We start from the raw sequence: 18,573 nt of genomic DNA, 5'->3' as shown, positions 1-18,573 counted from the left end.
TGAAGCAGAAATCAGACTTACACAGGTTGGTTGAGTTCAATCACAATTCTTGTTCAAAAAGCTCTGTCTTAAGGAAAGTACAATACAGCGCTGGGCCTTTCAAGAGCGGAAAGTCTCCATTCAGAAAAGGCAACATTCAACATTTTTTGGTCAGTTTATATTCAGTTGCACATGCCAGTGTGGGCCGAGTTTGATGGGTGATGAGTCTTTGGGGCGGGGCAAGTTCGCAGGAGAGTCTAATTCCATGGGTGCTGGTTCGGTGAGAGCTGGTTCCGTGGGGTTGGGTGCTGATTATGGGCGATTCGATATGTGGGGGCTGTTTTCCTTTCCGTCTTTCAGCCTTGACGATCATCTTTGGCTGGGCTGTCTCCCTCTGGCACCTGCTGGTTTTATCTCCAAGTGACCTTCCTGTAAACATTCTCCTCCATTCTTGCACATACACTGTCTCACCTAATTCTTTCAGTTTTGTCATTTTGTACGAAATTATGTGAGCTTTTGGCTGTGACATCATTAATCTATTACTGTTCCCTGACTATGCAAAGTTTGTTCTTTTGATCTCCATGTACTTGCTTACGTCATCATATTCTTAGTTTAATCATGCTTTCAACCATATCTTTTCTTTGTTAGGCAAAATATTTCCCTCTGTCCAGAACGTTCAGTAGTAATCGAAAACGGGCGTCTAGCATTAGTCAAAACATAAGATACAATCAAGTACTGAACATTTTTAGACGACTTTGGCAATTATTGTCAGGTATTTTCTCTGACTGTCCGTGATTTAGAAAATCATCAGGCATGCATTACACAGTTCCTTAAGGGTCATTAAGCTATTTAGGCAATATATCAAAAGACATTTGTCATTTCAAAGTGCTCAGAAATATATATCAGATCATAAAGTTAGAAAAACCTTTCTCATTACCACTTATCAAAAATGTCTAGTTATGTCTTCTTTATTGATTTGGTGTGTAGGTATAATTAGCACCAGCTTCAATGGGCATTACTGGCATCTACTAGTTGAAGTTATATAAAAGGAAAAAGGAACGAATCACTTTAGGAAGTGATCACTTCCTAAAGTGATTCGTTCACTGAAAAGAGTCGTTCCTTTTCCTTCCGAATCGTTCACTCACCGGCCAACACTTGCGCGGGTGTAATCACATCCCGGCTGCCTCCATTCTAAATTGCGGTGAAAAGCATGAGGTAAGAACGATGTATTGTAAATTAACTACTACAAACTATCGTAATAATATGGAGAGTTGAATAATAAACAACTTTATTAAAAGATGTGATGAACTATTGTACTAATATTGGTAGTATTGTAGTAATTGTTCTCGTTCGCGCGCAGTTTAGCGCTAACACAGCATTCGGAGCAACACGACGGAGTTTTAGCTTGTAGCTTGGCCTACCATCCTTCACGATTTTTTCCCTCCTCTAAACTGCTCTACAAATGTATGGAAATGGTGTGTACTGTTAGAATGGTTTATAGACTTGCCCCTGAAAATGGGCAAACCTAAAGGTAAGTCTCGTTAAAAATGTGTTTATCTCGTTTATTTGAAAAAAAAATGATGTGCCGTGTTGCTTCGTTTTCAATTGGTTGATGTTAAAGTATTTTTGGTGTCTTTGACTGCCCAAAAGTGTTAATAACCAGCTGGAACATTCTGGAATATTAATATTGCCATATTGTGGCCTAGTATAACTGTGAACTGCGCATGCGTGTGTAATAAATTGGCGGCTGTCTCCTTTTTAAATTGCGTTGAAACGCATGAGGTAAGAACGATGTTAACTACTACCAACAATTGTAATAATATGGAGAGTTGAATAATAAACGACTTTATTAAATGATACGATGAACTATTGTACTAATATTGGTAGTATTGTAGCAGTTCTCGTTCGCGCGCAGTTTAGCGCTAACACAGCATTCGGCGCAACACGACGGAGTTTTAGCTTGTAGCTTGGCCTACCATACTTCACGATTTTTTCCCTCTAAATTGCTCTACAAATGTATGGAAATGGTGTGTAATAGAATGATTTATAGGCTTGCCCTTAAATATGGGCAAACCTAAAAGTATGTCTCGTGAAAAATGTGTTTATCTCGTCTATTTGAAAATATTATGTGCCGTGTTGCTTCGTTTTCAATTGATGTTCATACAGTATTCTAGTGTCTTTGACTGTCCAAAAGTGTTGATAACCAGCTGGAATATTAATATTGCCATATTGTGGCCGAGTTTGAGGGTTTAAGCGTTCTAGAGAAGTAATGTTAATCTAATTTCATATTACTGTATTGGCCCAAATATAAAACAAGACGACCCCCTCTTTTTCAAGACTCAGGTTTGAAAAATGACTTTTTGAACACCAAATTTAATTTTTATTCAGAAAATAATTACATCTGAAACAAATGATTATACTAATATATTTGAAAGAGTAAGCATATTATTTTGCCTCTTTCAAATCATGCAAAATCTGTCACATCTTAATATCTGAACATTTAAATATGTAAACTAAAGTGCAATTATATTTGTAAATGAATGGCTACTGGTTTTTAAAATGTAAATAAACCAATCTACTGTGATAAAACAACAAAATTGCAATCACTGCATTAAACATTAAAGTGAAGTCTAACTGTAACTAATCTTGAAACAAATCTGAATAAGGAAAAACTTTGCAATAAAATAATGCAAACTGCTACCGCTATTGTTGGGGAGCCTGAGGACTGTATCGGGGGTTGGCTCAGATGGTTATGCTCTTTTTACCCCCGGCTGTTGGTCAGAACACAGGAGGGAAAACGTGGTTTAGTTTTGATTGCTTTACCTTACTAGTATACTATTTCATGATATTCTAATATTTTGACAAAGGATATTTGAGTTTTCTTAAGCTCTATGCCATAATCAGCAACATTAAAATAATGAAAGGCTTGCAATATTTCAGTTGATTTGTAATGAATCCAGAATGTACGACATTTTTCTTTCTTTAATTGCATTACAGAAAATAAAGAACTTTATCACAATATTCTAATTTCCTGAGACAGTCCTGTATATTATGTATACTAATAACTGATTGAAGTTTAGTGGCTCAACTCTTTGTATTATACTGAAGCATGAAATCGTTATGTACAACCCTTTCTGTAATTCTTTACATTCTTTTCAATTATGCTATTACTGTAGGTTTTTATGAAGTAAAAAACAAACAAAATAAACTATTTTTGTTTTGTATTGTTTTTTTTAGGGGCCTGCGCGAGTTGCATTTGCCTGCATTTCAATGGTGTAGTGGATATTCCATGTGTGTTCATTTGGAGTTCCAAAATTACGTCAGCCATTATGATCTGAATACTTGAGAACAGCAAACAAGTAAGTCCATCCATCCATCCATTTTCTGAACCGCTTAGTCCCCACGGGGGTCGCGGGCGTGCTGGAGCCTATCCCAGCCATCATCGGGCAGTAGGCGGGGGACACCCTGAACTGGTTGCCAGCCAATCGCAGGGCACACAGAGACAGACAACCAATCGCACTCACACCTAGGGACAATTTGGAGTCTTCAATCGGCCTACCAAGCATGTTTTTGGAATGTGGGAGGAAACCGGAGTGCCCGGAGAAAACCCACGCGGGCCCGGGGAGAACATGCAAACTCCACACAGGGAGGGCCGGAGGTGGAATCGAACCCGCACCCTCCTAACTGTGAGGCGGACGTGCTACCCAGTGCGCCACCGAGCCGCCCAACAAGTAAGTCATTATCACTCATTTACAAAAGTCACTCTTTACGACAAGTATTTTAGCATCTCCCAGATGTTTTAGTTTTGTCTGAGCTTAATGTTAACATACAACGCTAACAATTATAGATCAATGTTGCAGTTGTTATAACTCCAATATAACACCAATATTTGATCACAAACTTTGCAGCAACACTTATAGGCAGAAAATATAACAATACTCACGCGCATATATTATGTATACTAAAAATTGATTGATGTTTAGTGGCTCAAATATGCTGGTGACTGCGAACCACCCAATACAGATTTGACACAGTATGTGAAGGAAATGTGATGAATGCTAAGCTTGGTTAGCTTGATGCTAACGCATTATTGAAAGCACCATTGACAGACTAACACAACCAGCATCAGTCTTTTGTTTGCGGCTATGTCATGTGCCTGCATCTGGTTGAAACTGCCCACCCCTGCCCTGCCCTGCGCCTGCGTTGAGATCAGTGTTTCTCAATCATTTTCTGAGATGCCCCCCCCCTAGGGAGAAGAAAACATTTTACGCCACCCCCAAGCTTGTATCCTTATTAACATTAAACTTTAATGTTTCTTTAATGATTAAAGAAAACAAAAAATAAATAAAAAAGAAAGATCAACTTACAATAAAGAATAATATTGTTTTTTAGTTTGTAACAGAACAGATTCAATGTGCATCACTTTGCCTGAAATTAAGATAAATTATGGTTATTTAAATGCTAAACATTCTTGACCAACTGTCATTTTATGCTAAAAAAATACAATAAAATAATAATTAACATACATAATATTAAATAACAGCAATAAATAATATTCAATTCAAAGTAATTAGCACCATTAACTCTGGAGCACAATATATAAAACATTTTAACCTACAAAACAAAAATAAATAAAACAATTTGTGATGTTTTTTTTAATGAAAATAAGGCAGCATGACGGAGACCATATATCCACGGCTGCAGGTAGTATCAGCTTTTCTACAAAAGTGTTGATAACCAGCTGGATTATTATTATTGACATATTGTGGCCGAGTTTGAGCGTTTAAGCGTTTTAGAGAAGTAATGTTAATCTAATTTGTTTGTTTATTTTCACATACAAAAACATTTAAAATGTACATAGATTAAATACATGTGAAAAAGAATGTCTAAAAAAACCCTCCAGGGGCTTGCAAAGTAGCATTCTCCATAAATATGAATACATTTAAGGTAAAATTTCAATGGATAGAGAAATATGCATCCTAATACATGTCATACAGATGAAAAAAGAAACATTAATAACGGGAAAAAGCACACCAAAACTATAACTAAAGAGAATAATGAATGGATCCAGCCAGGTTCATTTAGCATACCATATGGAAAGTATTTAGTGTCTAAGATAAGTGATTTCAGAGCCTTCTTAAATTGGTGAGAAAAGTCCCATAAAAATAGTGGAAGCGAATTGTAAATCTTTGACCCTCTGTAGCCTAGTATGTTAAATTGAGTTTGGGCTGTACGGGCTATTGGTGGTCTGAGGTCATTTGAGCTGCATGTGGGGTAATTATGGACCTGAGAATTCTGTCTAAATAAGTTATGAAAAAATAGGGGAAGGGTTCTCCCCAATGAGCCATGAAGCAAGAGACCAATTTGAAGATGATTGACTTGAAAAACAGTGAGGATACCTAGCTGAGTAAAAAGAGGCTGAGATGAACGTTACGGATGTACACAACATATTACTCTTAGAGCTCGTTTCTGCAGACCATATATAGGCTCAAGTCTGTTACAAGGATGAAATCATTATGTGCAAGCTGTTTTTATTGAATTCTTTACATTCTTTTCAATTATGCTATGACTGTAGGTTTTTATAACGTAAAAAATAAATTAAATGAACTATTTTCCTTTTGTAATTTTTTTTTTAGGGGGCTGCACGAGTTGCATTTGCCTGCCTTTCAATGGTCGACTGTAAATTCCATATGTTCATTTGGAGTTCCAAAAATTACGTCAGCCATTATGATCTGAATACTTGAGAAGAACAGCAACAAGTAAGTCATTATTTCTCATTTACAAAAGTCACACTGTACGACAAGTATTTTAGCAACTCCCGGATGTTTTAGTTTTGTCTGAGCTTAATGCTAACATACAATGCTAACAATTCTAGATTAATGTTGCAGTCACATAACTCCAATATAACTGATATTTAAACACAAACTTTACAGCAACACTTGTAGGCAGAAAATATAACAAAACTCAGAGGCATATATTATGTATACTAAAAAGTGATTGAAGCTTAGGGGCTCAAATATTTTGGTGATTGCAAACCACCCAATACAGATTTGACACAGTGTGTGAAGAAAATGTGATGAATGCTAAGCTTGGTTAGCTTGATGCTAACGCATTATGGAAAACACCATCAACAGACTAACACAACCATGCTAACAATTCTAGATTAATGTTAGTCATTATAACTCCAATATATCACTGATATTTGAACACAAACTTGGCAGCAACACTTGTAGGTAGAAAATATAACAATACTCACAGCATACAATATATTATGTATACCAAAAACTGATTGAAGCTTAGTGGCTCAAATATTTTGGTGGCTGCGAACCACCCAATACAGATTTGACACAGTATGTGAAGAAAATGTAATGAACGCTAAGGTTGGTTAGCTTGATGCTAACGCATTATGGAAAACACCATCGACAGACTAACACAACCATGCTAACAATTCTAGATTAATGTTACAGTCATTATAACTCCAATATATCACTGATATTTGAACACAAACTTGGCAGCAACACTTGTAGGCAGAAAATATAACAATACTCACAGCATACAATATATTATGTATACCAAAAACTGATTGAAGCTTAGTGGCTCAAATATTTTGGTGGCTGCGAACCACCCAATACAGATTTGACACAGTATGTGAAGAAAATGTGATAAATGCTAAGGTTGCTTAGCTTGATGCCAACGCATCAATGGTGGAAAACACCATCGACAGATTAACGCAACTAGCATAAGTCTTTTGTGTGCGGCTATGTTATGTGCCCGCATCTGGTTGAAACTGCCCACCCTTGCCCTGCCCTGCCCTGCCCTACCCTGCCCACCCCTGCCCTGCCATGCCCTGCGCCTGTGCTTAGTTCAGTGCTGCTCAATCAATTCCCTGATGCCCCCCAGGGAGAAAAAAACATTTTGAGCCCCCCACGCTTGTACCCTTATTGACATTAAACTTTAATAATTCTTCAATGATTAAAGCAAACAAAATTAAATAAAAAGGAAAGATCAACTTACAGTAAAGAATAACTTTATTATAACATTGTTTTTGTGTCTGTAACAGAACAGATTGAATGTGCATCACTTTGCCTGAAATTAAAAAATAAATTATTATTATTATATTATTTTAAACTCTAAACATTCTTGACCAACTGCCATTTTATGCTGAAGAAAATACAATAAAATAATGAGCAAACATAATATTAAATGAAATAACAGCAATAATTAATATTCAATTCAAAGTAAGGAGCACAATATTTAAAACATTTTATCCTACAAAACAAAAGTAAATAAAATGATTCCCTTTTTAATGTAAATGAGGCAGCATGACGGAGACCATATCCACGACTGCAGGTAGGTCTTGCAATGGTGTTTTTTTTTTTTTGGTTGCACTGAGCAATTTGGTACGCTGCCTTGGAATTTCCTGGATGAAGCCAGGACTGCTTCGAATGCGCCTGGACGAAGCAAAGACCGCCTTGGATGCGCTTGGACGAAATCAGGACTGCCTGGGATGCGCCTGGACAACGCCAGGACCACCTTGAATGCGCCTGGACGCCGCCGTGACTGACTTGGATGCGCCTAGTCGACACCGGGACTGCCTTTGATGTGCCTGGACGAAGCCGGGCCTGCCTCGGATGCGCCTGGACGATGCCGGAACAGCGTCGGATGCACCTGGATGACTTCAGGACTACCTTGGATGTGCCTGGACGACGTCAGAACTGCCTTGTATGCGCCTGGACGATCCTGGGACCGCCTTGGTGGCGCCTGGACGACACTGAGACCACCTTGGATGCGCGTAGACGATGCTGGGACTGCCTTTGATGCGCGTTTGATGCGCCTGTGCGACACCAGGACCGCCTTGAATGTGCCTGAACGACGCCAACATCGTCTTGGATGTGGCTTGGATGCGCCCGGACGACGCCTAGACCGCCTTGGAATGAGCCTGGACGACGCCGGGATCACCTTGGATGAGGCTGGATGACTCAGGGACTGCCTTGGATGAGCCTGGATGACGCCGGGCCTGACTTGGATGCGCCTGGACGACGCAGAGACCGCCTTGGATATGCTTGGGATGCGCCTGCACGACGCCAGAACCGCCTAGGATGCACCTGAAAAACGCCGGGACTGCCTTGAATGCGTCTTGTATGCGCCTGGACAACGCCGGGACTGCCTTGGATGCTGCCTGGACAACGACGGGACTGCCTTGGATGCTGCTTGGATGCGCCTCGGATGCGCCTGTACAACACCAGGACCGCCTTGGATGTGTCTGGTCGTTGCTGGGACCGTCTTGGATGTGCCTTTTATGTGCCTGGATGACGCCAGGACAGCGCTGGATGCGCCTTGGATGCCCCTGGACAACCCCAGGACTCCCTTGGATGAGGCTGGACGACTACTGGACTATCAAGGATGCACCTTGGATGCGCCTGGACAACGCCGGGACTGCCTCAGACATGTCTTTGATACGCCTGGATTACGCCAGTGCCACCGTGGATGCGCCTGGATGACTTCGGGACTGCCTAGGATGTGCCTCGGATGCGTCATGGATGCGCCTGGACTATGGCAAGACCGCCTTGGATGCACCTGGACGACGCAGGGACTGCCTTTGTTGCGCCTAGACGACACCGGGACCACCTCGGATGCACTTTGGATGCGCCTGATCGGCGCTGGGACAGTCATGAATGTGCCTGGACGATGCTGGGAATGCCTTGGATGCGACTAGTGACCTCTGGAACGCCTTGGATGTGCCTGGACAACGCCTGGACCGCCTTGTATGCGCCTGGACGATCCTGGGACCGCCTTGGTGGCGCCTGGACGACACTAAGACCACCTTGGATGCTCGTAGACGATGCTGGGACTGCCTTTGATGCGCGTTTGATGCGCCTGTGCGACACCAGTACCGCCTTGAATGTGCCTGAACGACGCCGACATCGTCTTGGATGTGGCTTGGATGCGCCCGGACGACGCCTAGACCGCCTTGGAATGAGCCTGGACGACGCCGGGATCACCTTGAATTAGGCTGGATGACTCAGGGACTGCCGTGGATGAGCCTGGATGACGCCGGGCCTGACTTGGATGCGCCTGGACGACGCAGAGACCGCCTTGGATATGCTTTGGATGCGCCTGCACGACGCCAGGACCGCCTAGGATGCACCTGAAAAACGCCGGGACTGCCTTGAGTGCGTCTTGTATGCCCCTGGACAACGCCGGGACTGCCTTGGATGCTGCCTGGACAACGCCGGGACTGCCTTGGATGCTGCTTGAATGCGCCTCGGATGCGCCTCTGATGCGCCTCTGATGCGCCTCTGATGCGCCTGTACGAACCAGGACTCCCTTGGATGTGTCTGGACGTTGCTGGGACCGTCTTGGATGTGCTTTAGATGTGCCTGGATAACGCCAGGACAGCGTTGGATGCGCCTTGGATGCCCCTGGACGACCCCAGGACTCCCTTGGATGAGGCTGGACGACTACGGGACTGTCAAGGATGCACCTTGGATGCGCCTGGACAACGCCGGGACTGCCTTGGATGCTGCCTGGACAACGCCGGGACTGCCTTGGATGCTGCTTGGATGCGCCTCGGATGCGCCTCTGATGCGCCTGTACAACACCAGGACCGCCTTGGATGTGTCTGGACGTTGCTGGGACCGTCTTGGATGTGCTTTTTATGTGCCTGGATGACGCCAGGACAGCGCTGGATGCGCCTTGGATGCCCCTGGACAACCCCAGGACCCCCTTGGATGAGGCTGGACGACTACGGGACTGTCAAGGATGCACCTTGGATGCGCCTGGACAACCCCGGGACTGCCTCAGACATGTCTTTGATACGCCTGGATTACGCCAGTACCACCGTGGATGCGCCTGGATGACTTCGGGACTGCCTAGGATGTGCCTCGGATGCGTCATGGATGCGCCTGGACTATGGCAAGACCGCCTTGGATGCACCTGGACGACGCAGGGACTGCCTTTGTTGCGCCTAGACGACACCGGGACCACCTCGGATGCACTTTGGATGCGCCTGATCGGCGCTGGGACAGTCTTGGATGTGCCTGGACGATGCTGGGAATGCCTTGGATGCGACTAGTGACCTCTGGAACGCCTTGGATGTGCCTGGACAACGCCTGGACCGCCTTGTATGCGCCTGGACGATCCTGGGACCGCCTTGGTGGCGCCTGGACGACACTGACACCACCTTGGATGCGCGTAGACGATGCTGGGACTGCCTTTGATGCACGTTTGATGCGCCTGTGCGACACCAGGACCGCCTTGAATGTGCCTGAACGACGCCGACATCGTCTTGGATGTGGCTTGGATGCGCCCGGACGACGCCTAGACCGCCTTGGAATGAGCCTGGACGACGCCGGGATCACCTTGGATGAGGCTGGATGACTCAGGGACTGCCTTGGATGAGCCTGGATGACTCCGGGCCTGACTTGGATGCGCCTGGACGACGCAGAGACCGCCTTGGATATGCTTTGGATGCGCCTGCACGACGCCAGGACCGCCTAGGATGCACCTGAAAAACGCCGGGACTGCCTTGAATGCGTCTTGTATGCGCCTGGACAACGCCGGGACTGCCTTGGATGCTGCCTGGACAACGCCGGGACTGCCTTGGATGCTGCTTGAATGCGCCTCGGATGCGCCTCTGATGCGCCTCTGATGCGCCTGTACGACACCAGGACTCCCTTGGATGTGTCTGGACGTTGCTGGGACCGTCTTGGATGTGCTTTAGATGTGCCTGGATAACGCCAGGACAGCGTTGGATGCGCCTTGGATACCCCTGGACGACCCCAGGACTCCCTTGGATGAGGCTGGACGACTACGGGACTGTCAAGGATGCACCTTGGATGCGCCTGGACAACGCCGGGACTGCCTTGGATGCTGCCTGGACAACGCCGGGACTGCCTTGGATGCTGCTTGGATGCGCCTCGGATGCGCCTCTGATGCGCCTGTACAACACCAGGACCGCCTTGGATGTGTCTGGACGTTGCTGGGACCGTCTTGGATGTGCTTTTTATGTGCCTGGATGACGCCAGGACAGTGCTGGATGCGCCTTGGATGCCCCTGGACAACCCCAGGACTCCCTTGGATGAGGCTGGACGACTACGGGACTGTCAAGGATGCACCTTGGATGCGCCTGGACAACGCCGGGACTGCCTCAGACATGTCTTTGATACGCCTGGATTACGCCAGTACCACCGTGGATGCGCCTGGATGACTTCGGGACTGCCTAGGATGTGCCTCGGATGCGTCATGGATGCGCCTGGACTATGGCAAGACCGCCTTGGATGCACCTGGACGACGCAGGGACTGCCTTTGTTGCGCCTAGACGACACCGGAACAGACTCGGATGCACTTTGGATGCGCCTGATCGGCGCTGGGACAGTCTTGGATGTGCCTGGACAATGCTAGGATTGCCTTGGATGCGTCTAGTGACCTCTGGAACGCCTTGGATGTGCCTGGACAACGCCTGGACCGCCTTGTATGCGCCTGGATGATCCTGGGACCGCCTTGGTGGCGCCTGGACGACACTGAGACCACCTTGGATGCGCGTAGACGATGCTGGGACTGCCTTTGATGCGCCTGTGCGACACCAGGACCGCCTTGAATGTGCCTGAACGACGCCGACAACGTCTTGGATGTGGCTTGGATGCGCCCGGACGACGCCTGGACCGCCTTGGAATGAGCCTGGACGACGCCGGGATCACCTTGGATGAGGCTGGATGACTCAGGGACTGCCTTGGATGAGCCTGGATGACGCCGGGCCTGACTTGGATGCGCCTGGACGACGCAGAGACCGCCTTGGATATGCTTTGGATGCGCCTGCACGACGCCAGGACCGCCTAGGATGCACCTGAAAAACGCCGGGACTGCCTTGAATGCGTCTTGTATGCGCCTGGACAACGCCGGGACTGCTTTGGATGCTGCCTGGACAACGCCGGGACTGCCTTGGATGCTGCTTGGATGCGCCTCGGATGCGCCTGTACAACACCAGGACCGCCTTGGATGTGTCTGGTCGTTGCTGGGACCGTCTTGGATGTGCTTTTTATGTGCCTGGATGACGCCAGGACAGCGCTGGATGCGCCTTGGATGCCCCTGGACAACCCCAGGACTCCCTTGGATGAGGCTGGACGACTACGGGACTGTCAAGGATGCACCTTGGATGCGCCTGGATAACGCCGGGACTGCCTCAGACATGTCTTTGATACGCCTGGATTACGCCAGTGCCACCGTGGATGCGCCTGGATGACTTCGGGACTGCCTAGGATGTGCCTCGGATGCGTCATGGATGCGCCTGGACTATGGCAAGACCGCCTTGGATGCACCTTGACGGCGCAGGGACTGCCTTTGTTGCGCCTAGACGACACCGGGACCACCTCGGATGCACTTTGGATGCGCCTGATTGGCGCTGGGACAGTCTTGGATGTGCCTGGACGATGCTGGGAATGCCTTGGGTGCGTCTAGTGACCTCTGGAACGCCTTGGATGTGCCTGGACAATGCCTGGACCGCCTTGTATGCGCCTGGACGATCCTGGGACCGCCTTGGTGGCGCCTGGACGACACTGTGACCACCTTGGATGCGCGTAGACGATGCTGGGACTGCCTTTGATGCGCGTTTGATGCGCCTGTGCGACACCAGGACCGCCTTGAATGTGCCTGAACGACGCCAACATCGTCTTGGATGTGGCTTGGATGCGCCCGGACGACGCCTGGACCGCCTTGGAATGAGCCTGGACGACGCCGGGATCACCTTGGATGAGGCTGGATGACTCAGGGACTGCCTTGGATGAGCCTGGATGACGCCGGGCCTGACTTGGATGCGCCTGGACGACGCAGAGACCGCCTTGGATATGCTTTGGATGCGCCTGCACGACGCCAGGACCGCCTAGGATGCACCTGAAAAACGCCGGGACTGCCTTGAATGCGTCTTGTATGCGCCTGGACAACGCCGGGACTGCCTTGGATGCTGCCTGGACAACGCCGGGACTGCCTTGGATGCTGCTTGGATGCGCCTCGGATGCGCCTGTACAACACCAGGACCGCCTTGGATGTGTCTGGTCGTTGCTGGGACCGTCTTGGATGTGCTTTTTATGTGCCTGGATGACGCCAGGACAGCGCTGGATGCACCTTGGATGCCCCTGGACAACCCCAGGACTCCCTTGGATGAGGCTGGACGACTACGGGACTGTAAAGGATGCACCTTGGATGCGCCTGGACAACGCCGGGACTGCCTCAGACATGTCTTTGATACGCCTGGATTACGCCAGTGCCACCGTGGATGCGCCTGGATGACTTCGGGACTGCCTAGGATGTGCCTCGGATGCGTCATGGATGCGCCTGGACTATGGCAAGACCGCCTTGGATGCACCTGGACGACGCAGGGACTGCCTTTGTTGCGCCTAGACGACACCGGGACCACCTCGGATGCACTTTGGATGCGCCTGATCGGCGCTGGGACAGTCTTGGATGTGCCTGGACGATGCTGGGAATGCCTTGGATGCGACTAGTGACCTCTGGAACGCCTTGGATGTGCCTGGACAACGCCTGGACCGCCTTGTATGCGCCTGGACGATCCTGGGACCGCCTTGGTGGCGCCTGGACGACACTGAGACCACCTTGGATGCGCGTAGACGATGCTGGGACTGCCTTTGATGCGCGTTTGATGCGCCTGTGCGACACCAGGACCGCCTTGAATGTGCCTGAACGACGCCGACATCGTCTTGGATGTGGCTTGGATGCGCCCGGACGACGCCTAGACCGCCTTGGAATGAGCCTGGACAACGCCGGGATCACCTTGGATGAGGCTGGATGACTCAGGGACTGCCTTGGATGAGCCTGGATGACTCCGGGCCTGACTTGGATGCGCCTGGACGACGCAGAGACCGCCTTGGATATGCTTTGGATGCGCCTGCATGACGCCAGGACCGCCTAGGATGCACCTGAAAAACGCCGGGACTGCCTTGAATGCGTCTTGTATGCGCCTGGACAACGCCGGGACTGCCTTGGATGCTGCCTGGACAACGCCGGGACTGCCTTGGATGCTGCTTGAATGCGCCTCGGATGCGCCTCTGATGCGCCTCTGATGCGCCTGTACGACACCAGGACTCCCTTGGATGTGTCTGGACGTTGCTGGGACCGTCTTGGATGTGCTTTAGATGTGCCTGGATAACGCCAGGACAGCGTTGGATGCGCCTTGGATGCCCCTGGACGACCCCAGGACTCCCTTGGATGAGGCTGGACGACTACGGGACTGTCAAGGATGCATCTTGGATGCGCCTGGACAACGCCGGGACTGCCTTGGATGCTGCCTGGACAACGCCGGGACTGCCTTGGATGCTGCTTGGATGCGCCTCGGATGCGCCTCTGATGCGCCTGTACAACACCAGGACCGCCTTGGATGTGTCTGGACGTTGCTGGGACCGTCTTGGATGTGCTTTTTATGTGCCTGGATGACGCCAGGACAGCGCTGGATGCGCCTTGGATGCCCTTGGACAACCCCAGGACTCCCTTGGATGAGGCTGGACGACTACGGGACTGTCAAGGATGCACCTTGGATGCGCCTGGACAACGCCGGGACTGCCTCAGACATGTCTTTGATACGCCTGGATTACGCCAGTACCACCGTGGATGCGCCTGGATGACTTCGGGACTGCCTAGGATTTGCCTCGGATGCGTCATGGATGCGCCTGGACTATGGCAAGACCGCCTTGGATGCACCTTGACGACGCAGGGACTGCCTTTGTTGCGCCTAGACGACACCGGGACCACCTCGGATGCACTTTGGATGCGCCTGATCGGCGCTGGGACAGTCTTGGATGTGCCTGGACGATGCTGGGAATGCCTTGGATGCGTCTAGTGACCTCTGGAACGCCTTGGATGTGCCTGGACAACGCCTGGACCGCCTTGTATGCGCCTGGACGATCCTGGGACCGCCTTGGTGGCGCCTGGACGACACTGAGACCACCTTGGATGCGCGTAGACGATGCTGGGACTGCCTTTGATGCGCGTTTGATGCGCCTGTGCGACACCAGGACCGCCTTGAATGTGCCTGAACGACGCCGACATCGTCTTGGATGTGGCTTGGATGCGCCCGGACGACGCCTAGACCGCCTTGGAATGAGCATGGACGACGCCGGGATCACCTTGGATGAGGCTGGATGACTCAAGGACTGCCTTGGATGAGCCTGGATGACGTTGCGACCGCCTTGGATAGGCTTGAAAGACGCCAGTATCACCTTGGATGCGTCTGGATCACGCCATGACCTACTTGTATGCGCCTGGACGAAGCCGGGACTGCCTTAGATGTGCCTTGGATGCGCCTGGATGATGCAGGGACTGCCTTGGCTGCGCCTTGGCTGCGGCTCGGCTGCGGCCCGGCTGCGGCCCGGCTGCGGCTCGGCTGCGGCTGGGCTGCGGCTGGGCTGCGGCTGGGCTGCGGCTGGGCTGCGGCTGCGGCTCGGCTGCGGGTAACGCCTTGGACATGCTTCGGATGAACCTGGAAGACACCGGGACTGCCTTGGATGCGCCTGGACGACGCCGGGACTTCTTTGGATGTGCCTTGGTTGCGCCTGGACGACGCAGAGACTGCCTTGGATATGCTTTGGATGCGCCTGCACGACGCCAGGACCTCCTAGGATGCACCTGAAAAACGCCGGGACTGCCTTGAATGCGTCTTGTATGCGCCTGGACAATGCCCGGACTGCCTTGGATGCTGCCTGGACAACGCCGGGACTGCGTTGGATGCTACTTGGATGCGCCTCGGATGCGCCTCTGATGCGCCTGTACGACACCAGGACCGCCTTGGATGTGTCTGGACGTTGCTGGGACCGTCTTGGATGTGCTTTTTATGTGCCTGGATGACGCCAGGACAGCGCTGGATGCGCCCTGGATGCCCCTGGACAACCCCAGGACTCCCTTGGATGAGGCTGGACGACTACGGGACTGTCAAGGATGCACCTTGGATGCGCCTGGACAATGCCGGGACTGCCTCAGACATGTCTTTGATACGCCTGGATTACGCCAGTGCCACCGTGGATGCGCCTGGATAACTTCGGGACTGCCTAGGATGTGCCTCGGATGCGTCATGGATGCGCCTGGACTATGGCAAGACCGCCTTGGATGCACCTGGACGACGCACGGACTGCCTTTGTTGCGCCTAGACGACACCGGGACCACCTCGGATGCACTTTGGATGCGCCTGATCGGCGCTGGGACAGTCTTGAATGTGCCTGGACGATGCTGGGAATGCCTTGGATGCGACTAGTGACCTCTGGAACGCCTTGGATGTGCCTGGACAACGCCTGGACCGCCTTGTATGCGCCTGGACGATCCTGGGACCGCCTTGGTGGCGCCTGGACGACACTAAGACCACCTTGGATGCTCGTAGACGATGCTGGGACTCCCTTTGATGCGCGTTTGATGCGCCTGTGCGACACCAGGACCGCCTTGAATGTGCCTGTACGACGCCGACATCGTCTTGGATGTGGCTTGGATGCGCCCGGACGACGCCTGGACCGCCTTGGATGAGCCTGGATGACGCCGGGCCTGACTTGGATGCGCCTGGACGACGCAGAGACCGCCTTGGATATGCTTTGGATGCGCCTGCACGACGCCAGGACCGCCTAGGATGCACCTGAAAAACGCCGGGACTGCCTTGAATGCGTCTTGTATGCGCCTGGACAACGACGGGACTGCCTTGGATGCTGCTTGGATGCGCCTCGGATGCGCCTGTACAACACCAGGACCGCCTTGGATGTGTCTGGTCGTTGCTGGGACCGTCTTGGATGTGCCTTTTATGTGCCTGGATGACGCCAGGACAGCGCTGGATGCGCCTTGGATGCCCCTGGACAACCCCAGGACTCCCTTGGATGAGGCTGGACGACTACGGGACTGTCAAGGATGCACCTTGGATGCGCCTGGACAACGCCGGGACTGCCTTGGATGCTGCCTGGACAACGCCGGGACTGCCTTGGATGCTGCTTGGATGCGCCTCGGATGCGCCTCTGATGCGCCTGTACAACACCAGGACCGCCTTGGATGTGTCTGGACGTTGCTGGGACCGTCTTGGATGTGCTTTTTATGTGCCTGGATGACGCCAGGACAGCGCTGGATGCGCCTTGGATGCTCCTGCACAACCCCAGGACCCCAATGGATGAGGCTGGACGACTACGGGACTGTCAAGGATGCACCTTGGATGCGCCTGGACAACGCCGGGACTGCCTCAGACATGTCTTTGATACGCCTGGATTACGCCAGTACCACCGTGGATGCGCCTGGATGACTTTGGGACTGCCTAGGATGTGCCTCGGATGCGTCATGGATGCGCCTGGACTATGGCAAGACCGCCTTGGATGCACCTGGACGACGCAGGGACTGCCTTTGTTGCGCCTAGACGACACCGGGACAGCCTCGGATGCACTTTGGATGCGCCTGATCGGCGCTGGGACAGTCTTGGATGTGCCTGGACTATGCTAGGATTGCCTTGGATGCGTCTAGTGACCTCTGGAACGCCTTGGATGTGCCTGGACAACGCCTGGACCTCCTTGTATGCGCCTGGATGATCCTGGGACCGCCTTGGTGGCGCCTGGACGACACTGAGACCACCTTGGATGCGCGTAGACGATGCTGGGACTGCCTTTGATGCGCCTGTGCGACACCAGGACCGCCTTGAATGTGCCTGAACGACGCCGACATCGTCTTGGATGTGGCTTGGATGCGCCCGGACGACGCCTGGACTGCCTTGGAATGAGCCTGGACGACGCCGGGATCACCTTGGATGAGGCTGGATGACTCAAGGAACGGCCTTGGATAAGCCTGGATGACGCCGGGCCTGACTTGGATGCGCCTGGACGACGCAGAGACCGCCTTGGATATGCTTGGGATGCGCCTGCACGACGCCAGAACCGCCTAGGATGCACCTGAAAAACGCCGGGACTGCCTTGAATGCGTCTTGTATGCGCCTGGACAACGCCGGGACTGCCTTGGATGCTGCCTGGACAACGCCGGGACTGCCTTGGATGCTGCTTGGATGCGCCTCGGATGCGCCTGTACAACACCAGGACCGCCTTGGATGTGTCTGGTCGTTGCTGGGACCGTCTTGGATGTGCCTTTTATGTGCCTGGATGACGCCAGGACAGCGCTGGATGCGCCTTGGATGCCCCTGGACAACCCCAGGACTCCCTTGGATGAGGCTGGACGACTACTGGACTATCAAGGATGCACCTTGGATGCGCCTGGACAACGCCGGGACTGCCTCAGACATGTCTTTGATACGCCTGGATTACGCCAGTGCCACCGTGGATGCGCCTGGATGACTTCGGGACTGCCTAGGATGTGCCTCGGATGCGTCATGGATGTGCCTGGACTATGGCAAGACCGCCTTGGATGCACCTGGACGACGCAGGGACTGCCTTTGTTGCGCCTAGACGACACCGGGACCACCTCGGATGCACTTTGGATGCGCCTGATCGGCGCTGGGACAGTCTTGGATGTGCCTGGACGATGCTGGGAATGCCTTGGATGCGACTAGTGACCTCTGGAACGCCTTGGATGTGCCTGGACAACGCCTGGACCGCCTTGTATGCGCCTGGACGATCCTGGGAC

At 51.2% G+C, this 18,573-nt stretch overlaps 1 long non-coding RNA gene across 2 annotated transcripts; it reads left to right on the top strand.

Annotated features, from left to right (window-relative positions):
- The first annotated feature begins 277 nt into the window (after window positions 1–277).
- Window positions 278–7,917, top strand: LOC137840779 (uncharacterized). Of its 2 annotated transcripts, XR_011087803.1 has the most exons (4): window positions 278–1,194; window positions 3,217–3,338; window positions 3,510–3,710; window positions 5,616–7,917. It is a non-coding gene; the product is annotated as an uncharacterized lncRNA (long non-coding RNA). The 2 variants fall into 2 exon arrangements; XR_011087804.1 differs by lacking the exon at window positions 3,510–3,710 and having other exon boundaries at window positions 282–1,194.
- Window positions 7,918–18,573: the final 10,656 nt, after the last annotated feature.

This window comes from Syngnathus scovelli, chromosome 11 (assembly GCF_024217435.2).
Source record: "Syngnathus scovelli strain Florida chromosome 11, RoL_Ssco_1.2, whole genome shotgun sequence".
Classification (NCBI taxonomy): Eukaryota; Metazoa; Chordata; class Actinopteri; order Syngnathiformes; family Syngnathidae; genus Syngnathus; species Syngnathus scovelli.
The sequence above is the reverse complement of the archived record's forward strand: the minus strand, read 5'-3'. Positions and strand labels throughout refer to the sequence as shown.